Source organism: Polistes canadensis, unplaced genomic scaffold, assembly GCF_001313835.1.
Source record: "Polistes canadensis isolate GaletaPanama2010 unplaced genomic scaffold, ASM131383v1 scaffold_333, whole genome shotgun sequence".
NCBI lineage: Eukaryota > Metazoa > Arthropoda > Insecta > Hymenoptera > Vespidae > Polistes > Polistes canadensis.
In genome coordinates, this window is record NW_014569880.1 from 132859 (window position 1) to 140622 (window position 7764).

At 29.7% G+C, this 7764-nt stretch overlaps 1 pseudogene; it reads left to right on the top strand.

The window, feature by feature from the left end:
• The first annotated feature begins 1094 nt into the window (after window positions 1–1094).
• LOC106791709 lies at window positions 1095–6802 on the top strand (annotated as a pseudogene).
• The last annotated feature ends 962 nt before the right edge of the window (window positions 6803–7764 follow it).

A 7764-nucleotide genomic window follows, 5' to 3' on the forward strand; every position in this document is an offset into this window, starting at 1 on the left:
GAATGATGTGATTTGTACTAAAATCTGTGTTTCTTATAGCGCTGTTTCCATACAACGCGGTAGCCGGTTTCCATACAACGCGCTACGAATTAGCTTGATTTGTACGGTTAAATCCCAATTTCTTATAACGCGGTTTTCATATAACGCGGAACGCACTTACAGCGTTATAGGAGATTTGACTGTACATGATATAATGGTTGTTGTCTGGGATAATTAGACTTAGAAATTTAAGGTCATCGATACGAATAAAAATCTTTGTTCTTAAAACAAATAAACCGTCGTCATTTATATTTGTTTTGAAAGAGGTTAATTTTTCTTTTACAAAGAGACCTTACGGTTGTGCCCTCACGAATTTTAACGAGCTTTGGTATATTAGTAATATACCTTTAAGTTTATCAAAATGCGAAGCCAATTTTAAGAAAAATTTTTTTCATATTTCTAAATTTTTAAATATATACAGGAAAGAGAAAATTATTTATTACAAAAAAATTAGAACTAATAAATTTTTTAACATCTTGCGCAAATAATAAAGAAAAATTTATTCCTTGAATTACAGTTAACATTTTATTTTTTAACAGGTATATTATACATGAAATAGGTAATGATTAGAATATATACAATTGTTATTTATTAGTATATTGAAGATTTATCTATTTTCATACATCTATTAAAAAATAAAATGTTAACTGTAATTCAAGTAATCAATTTTTATTTATTATTTGCGCAAGATGATAAAAAATTTATTATTTCCAATTTTTTTGTAATAAATAATTTTCTCTTTCCAATATATATTTACAAGTTAAGAAATATGAAAAAACAATTTGAAAACAGATAGAGAAAAAAATTATTAAAAAAAAATTTCCTCATGAAGGATCGAACAGTAACTAGTAGCACGAGAAGCGAGAACGCAACTATTTAACTTAATTAAGAATGTTGTGTTTCCAACTATTTAACTTAATAAAGAAATTGCTATCTAGTAAATTTAAAAAGAAAGATCTAGGTGAGATAACAAACTATTTTGGAATAACTGAGCCGTTTATTTTGAAAGTGGCCTAAATCCATTTACACTTAAATTAAGATATTTATCATTGATAATGTCCGAAGGCAGTGATGAATGTAATTTTAATTAATTAGTATTTAACGAGTTAACCTCAGTTTTTGGACAATTGCATTAGTTGAATAATCAGTACGTTTAATTAATGCAGTTAAACAAAATTTACGCAATATACATATTATGGACTTACAATTAAATATAAAACTTAAAATTTAATACTAAATTGTAGAAGTTCTTTCACCGATGGGTGTTTTATTTTCTATTGAAAATAATGTGGAAATTATAGACCACAAATTTTTAATGTCAGGACATTCGTTTTTACCAAATGATAGAGATTTTGGTGTGGTAGAAATGGCATTAAAAAAGAATAATTTACTGTTTGTCCCCCGAGATTATTACAATATTATCAAAAAGTGTCGGAAAGGTAATAACTTTATTGAATATGTAAATGAGACATGAAGATTTTGTATCAATAAAATTATTAGAAGGCGCAATTTTTAAAAGGATAAAAAATTCTAACAAAGAACCAGTAAACTGGTTAAAAATATGTTGGATGCGTTTTGTCAAAAATGAACCGTATAAAATTTTGTATAAGACATTAATGAATGAGAACGAAAATTTTAAAGTCCTGAATTTATTACCACGTCGGGGTAGGCCAAGAAAATTCGAAAATATTGTATTGAACTCACTGTATAAAAATATCAAACAAATTGCAACCGCAAAATTCAAGGACATAATTGACTTATTACGATATATACCACCGGAACATCATGATTTCTTTGAATCCCTTTCACATACACAAAATGTAGATGAGTAGAAAATTTTTTTGTAATTTAGGTTTTTAAAAAATGTTCTGGATCGCATAATTTATGTTTTTAAAGTGTTATAAAGATATGTAAAATAAAATGAATATTGTTTTTTTTTAATTTGAAGCATCTTAAATTATGTTGAATAGACTTCGGTTCCTTCAAATTTTATAACGAATTTGGCTGTTAATTTTGAAAGTGGCCTAACTCCATTCTTGGTAAGAAAACGCATATTATTCACTTAATAATTGCCATTATTTTAATAGGAAACGTAAATTTAACACCTTTAGATACACTTAAGCAGTATAACTCATTGGTATTCTGTACGTATATTTTTAATTGCATTGAAACACAAACCCTAAAATATTTCAATTTAAGTATAAATGGATTTAGGCCACTTTCAAAATAAACGGCTCAAGTATAGATTACAACTATAAAAAGAGTAATGAAACTAAGTCAAAAGGATTATATCGAGTTACTAGCTTTTATAACAAATACGAAATACATTGAGTGTTATACATAGGTTGTATAATACACAACTGGAAGTAAACTTAAAAATTGAAAACGCTGTCAAATGCGAGTCTAATATTAAGTATAGAAATTTAATCGGTACATTATCTTGTATAAGTTATGGTACGCGACCAGATGTAAGTTACAGCGAGAATTATTTAAGTAGCTTTCAAAATTGTTATATGGATACACATTGGAAATATGCACTGCGAATATTGAAGTATTTATATCTAACAAGAGACTCTCTTGAGTTTAAATTATAAAAAAAATGAAAACTGTAAAATTATAGAATGTTATGTAGACGCTGATTGGGGTGATGATATTGTTGATAGAAGGTTCACACCAGGCTAAATGATCAGAGTGTTCGGAAACGTAATTGATTGGAAATTGCGTGAACAAAAAACTGTAATGTCGACCTATCCTGACTATGTAACGTTATCAGAGGCAGTAACTTAAAATTCGTAACAGAGTTAAAAAAATGCCTGACGTAAATTTATATGATCCGATTAAAGGTTATGAAGATAATATAGGAGCAATAAATATTGCTAGCTATGAAAAATTTACAAAGAATTCAAGACATATAAACATTCATTATCATTTTGTGTATGGGAGTGTGAGAGAACAAAAAATTAGTTATTAAAATTGATTCGAATTAGGTTATTGCTGATATATTTATCGAAGCATTATGTAAAGAATAGCTTTGAAAATTCCGCAAACTAAAGAGTATTGTATAAGCAACGATATGTAAAGTGGAATATGTAATGTAAATCTAAAGCGACGTGTTATAATATAAATTCATTTCTATTATGCATACTGTAGAACGCGCTATAGAGTGATTGTGCGATAGTGTGTGTTGTTGCGTAACACGTGTACGGCTCTCCACCTAAATGACTACACAAGAGACATACGACGATTTGACATTGCTCGAGACAGAATGAAGACTCGGTGTTTCAGGAACAAAAGAAGAGCTCACTTGTGCATAAGTCTAGTCGTAATAAATCATTCAAATAGTTAGGTCCTTTCCTTCGCTGATCCATAATTTAACAATATCAATTACTGCTTCTGTAAATATGTAAATGCAATTTTTATATAATTTCGGAGATTTCCATGGTTCTAAACATCTGCGTGTTTAGATACGTTTCTTCTGTAATCTTCTCTCCACAATCTTTTTCAATTTCGTCTTATGTTAAATCAACACCAAAGAAAAAATAATAGCCTATATATTGTATATTACTAGTAATAATGATTACATTCGTAAGATATTTAGCTTTTCCATAAATCTGATCAATATCGTAATTATATTGGGTAACTCCTCTTTATTTTTACGTATGCTAAGTAACATAAAAAATACATTTCATCTTCATGCAGACTTTTACTATATATTTAAAAGACATTTATTGCAATTATTTTTCTTATTTCTTAGATATAATGTTCCTTACGATCTTCTTAAGCTTAATTCTATTACTATTTGTTTTGCACTGCAAAATAGGATATGGAAGAATTGGAAGAATACTTAACTGTCTTCCAGGACCAAAAACATATACCATAATTGGAAATTTACTTTGTGTAAAGAATTGTAGGCTCTTCTAGAAGTAAAACTTTTTTGAATGAACTGTTTTCCATCAAATTCTATATGTACATGGTTTACATTTTTTTTATACAACAGGTAGTTTGCTTGAAAAAATTGGGGAACTAAATAATGAGTATTTTCCAGTTTACAAAATGTGGACCTTTACGTATTCTATAGTATTTCTACTTCATCCGGATGATATTAAGGTAAGTGATTAAAAACAGCAGCAAGATAAAATTTTTTTTTCTTTTTTCTACCCACTCCTTATATGTAAACAAATAGCGAAATTTTGTTGAACAAAGAAAAAAGGAATTATCTTGACAGGTTCTGCTGACGAGCACAGAAGCTATTTGTAAAGATGATGTTTATAGCTTCTTGAAGCTTTGGTTGTACTATGGATTGCTGACTAGTGCAGGTAATAGTTCAAGAAAATCATGAAAAATTTACACATTTCTTCGTATTTAATGATTTGTATAAAATTGTAAGGTAAGAAATGGCATAAACGGCGGAAAATATTAACACCCGCATTCCACTTTAAAATTCTGGAACATAGTGTTACTAACTTCAACAAAGAGTCACACTGCCTAGTTGAATCCCTCAAATAAGAGAGACAAGGAGACGCTATTGTTAAAAATTTACAAACATTGATTGCGAGACATACAATTAACATAATATGTTGTAAGTAGAGCTATATTTAATTTATTGATTTTCGAAGAAGAAAAATAATTTATGCGAGCTTACGTGCAGAAACAGCTCTGGGTACCTCTTTAAATAAAAAGAAATTGAATCTAAGTATCGTATTGCTGGTCACACTTTCGGAAGAATCGTGGCGTATAGGTAATAAATATATCAGTTACTTAAAAGTATATTAGTCGATTAGGAGAAGGCATGTGATCAAAGAAAAAAATTTATTTTTTATAGATTAATAAGACCTTGATACTATTTAAATTGTATATTTGGACTTTCTCCAGTTGGTCGATTTCACAAAAAAGTATTGAACACATTACATAGATTTTCAGAAGACGTAAGTTAGTCATTCAAATCCGCTAAAAACTGAAATTACAATTACATGAATTCCTTCAGATTTTTCGAATTGCTTTACGTTTTTTAGATAATTGCAGAAAGAAAACGATTTCACGAGAAAACTAATGGAAAATGTTTATACCAAACTGAAGAAACGGATAATGTCGACACTTCCAGTAAAAACTCGGAAGAAATAAATACAAGTATTTTATTTATTGTAATATAAAAAATGCGTATATTTTAGGAAAAATATTATTCATACATTCATTTCACAGATTCGATACATAAGAAAAGACTCTCTATGCTTGATCTACTTATAGCCGCTTCAGTAAATGGTAATCAAATTGATGACAAAGGAGTTCGAGAGGAAGTAAATACTTTTATGTTTGCGGTAAGCTGTATTATTTAATTCAAATAATAAGAGATAATAAGGAAATGTTAAAAAAAAATTAATTTTTGCCGTTTAAATTATGTTGTATTTATTTTCTTTCCTTATAAATTGTTCTCCTTGCATGCAGGTGTTTTAAGGCAATGTATAACGTTTTGAAAAACTCAAAAGATATTTGAGTTTGATCGTTATCAAACAGCCTTTCAGATGAAAAATCTTCCAAATCACAGTTTCAAAAAAATTGCAATTTTTTTGAGGTAAAAGTAATGAAGAAACACATGTCGGAAGAACAGTTTATCTCGCTTCATTTTCAATCGATTGCAAAATCTCTTATATTTCAAGGGAACTGTACGATCGGAATCGATCGTGAGCGAGAAAGTAACATTTTGTAAAACGCGCCTTTTTAGTCCAATATTAACGGTCGTATCCCCACCACTCGGCGCCGAGCGTTTACGCCCTGCTGGGCCCATTATCGAGGACATTCGGTCTATTCTTTCGCCAGACGCGTAAGAGAAYACTTCATTTATCTAACGAACAGTATCAGACGATTCAACATCCCAAAAGAGTGCGATCACATCCCAGGGTCAACGATAGAAAGGCGACGGACCGCAGAGGCGGTAATTAACGGTAACGAAAGGGAGAGGCGATACGAAACGGTAAGAAGCTTTTATTGGTATCAATCATCGTGAACGGATAAACGAGAGGAGTGGTAACACGGGCTTTGTCCGTAGGCGACCGCTGATAGAGAGGAGAGAAATCAACCACGGGCTTGTCCGTGGTTGATCATCATTTAACGTATAGTGTAGCAGCGAACAGGGTTTTTATGCCGTAAGGCTTTTCCCTGACGAGCCAATAAAGCATTAGCAATTTTATTGGCTCAACCACGTGTTTTATTTTGTTCTAATTACCCTTTCACCTTCCTCACAATTAGCTRAATCCAATCGCCGGAGGACTCCATGTTGGAGGAATTTTTGGCAGATACAGGAACATTTATGTGTAAGGATTAAGTTCCTTTAGACAGTGTCAAAACTAGAAGAAACAATAATCGTTATCGTCAAAACTTTCCCTCCTTGGAATCGGTACCCTATAGAAGCAAGGAGCAGAATTCAGTATTTAATCTAATATTTTATGAGAAAAATTTTTTTCAGGGTCATGACACAACGGCAATGACATTGATCTTTGCTTTGAATCTCTTTGCAAAACACCAAGATGTCCAGGTATTCCTTCCAATCCAATAAATAATTAAAACAAAGATTCACGTAGTATCTGTATTGTTTAAGTAACAGAATATTTATTCGTAGCAACGTATAAGAGACGAAGTGAACACAATTATGCTTGAAGATGATTACAATTTGACTATCGCAGATCTTCAAGAATTGTCGTACTTGGATGGGTGTATAAAGGAATCACTCCGTTTATTTCCAAGCGTTCATAATATATTTCATACTTAAACTCATGACTTGCAACTAAGTACGTAATATAGTTACATTTTACGTGGATTATAACTTGATCAATTCAATGAAATAATTAATTTATTTTTAGATGATTAGCGATAGCTAAAGACATCGTTGAAAGGAGTTCTTAGAGATCATTTATAAAATCTTAATTCACACTACGTACGCTAGCTTACTAATATTTTATAATAATTCTATTTTTATTTTTAATCGCAAGTCTGTTTGATAATTAATACCTTTTTTTAATAATCCTCATGTTTAGTATAATAGTATACAATATTGGACAAAAGTTTAAAATACGAACGTATTTTAAATGAAAATTATTGTATTTAGTAGGACGATATGAATACCTTTATAATAGAAAAGTTCGAATAAAAAAGTCCAGTTTGAACAGTGCCTTAAACTGGATATAAGAAAATGGTTAAATATCTTAAAAACTAATTCAACTTGTTAATATCTTATTTGATTTAATAACGATAAATAAATTTAGAATCTATGGGTATATTTGATCTTTACGAAAATTATTTAGTGATTTTAAGCTTCTAACTTGAAGTTGGCGCACATTAAATATAAGTTGTCTGCTTGTCAAAATAATTTCGAAATGGAAAGTAAATAAAAATAATATAAATGGGTCATTCCATGTCAAATCGACAAAGTTTTTACCTGACCCCCTTTGATTTCGCTGAAAATTTTCTATCTTTTTCTACCCCCCGAAAGTTATTTTTTAGAATTTTTTCAAATTTTTTTTCCCGACTCAAAAAAAGTTATGAATTTTTGAAAAAGAACTGCTCTTTTATTTTTAAATTGCCAGAACTTTTTCAAAAATTGACCGTTTGGGAACTTTTTTTTTTCAAAATTTTTGTTTTTAAATGTAGTTTTCGAAAAAAAATATGAATAAATTTTCAGAATCCCAGATATATGAAATATTTTAGTTTTTTTGAAAAACCCGTAATTTTCTC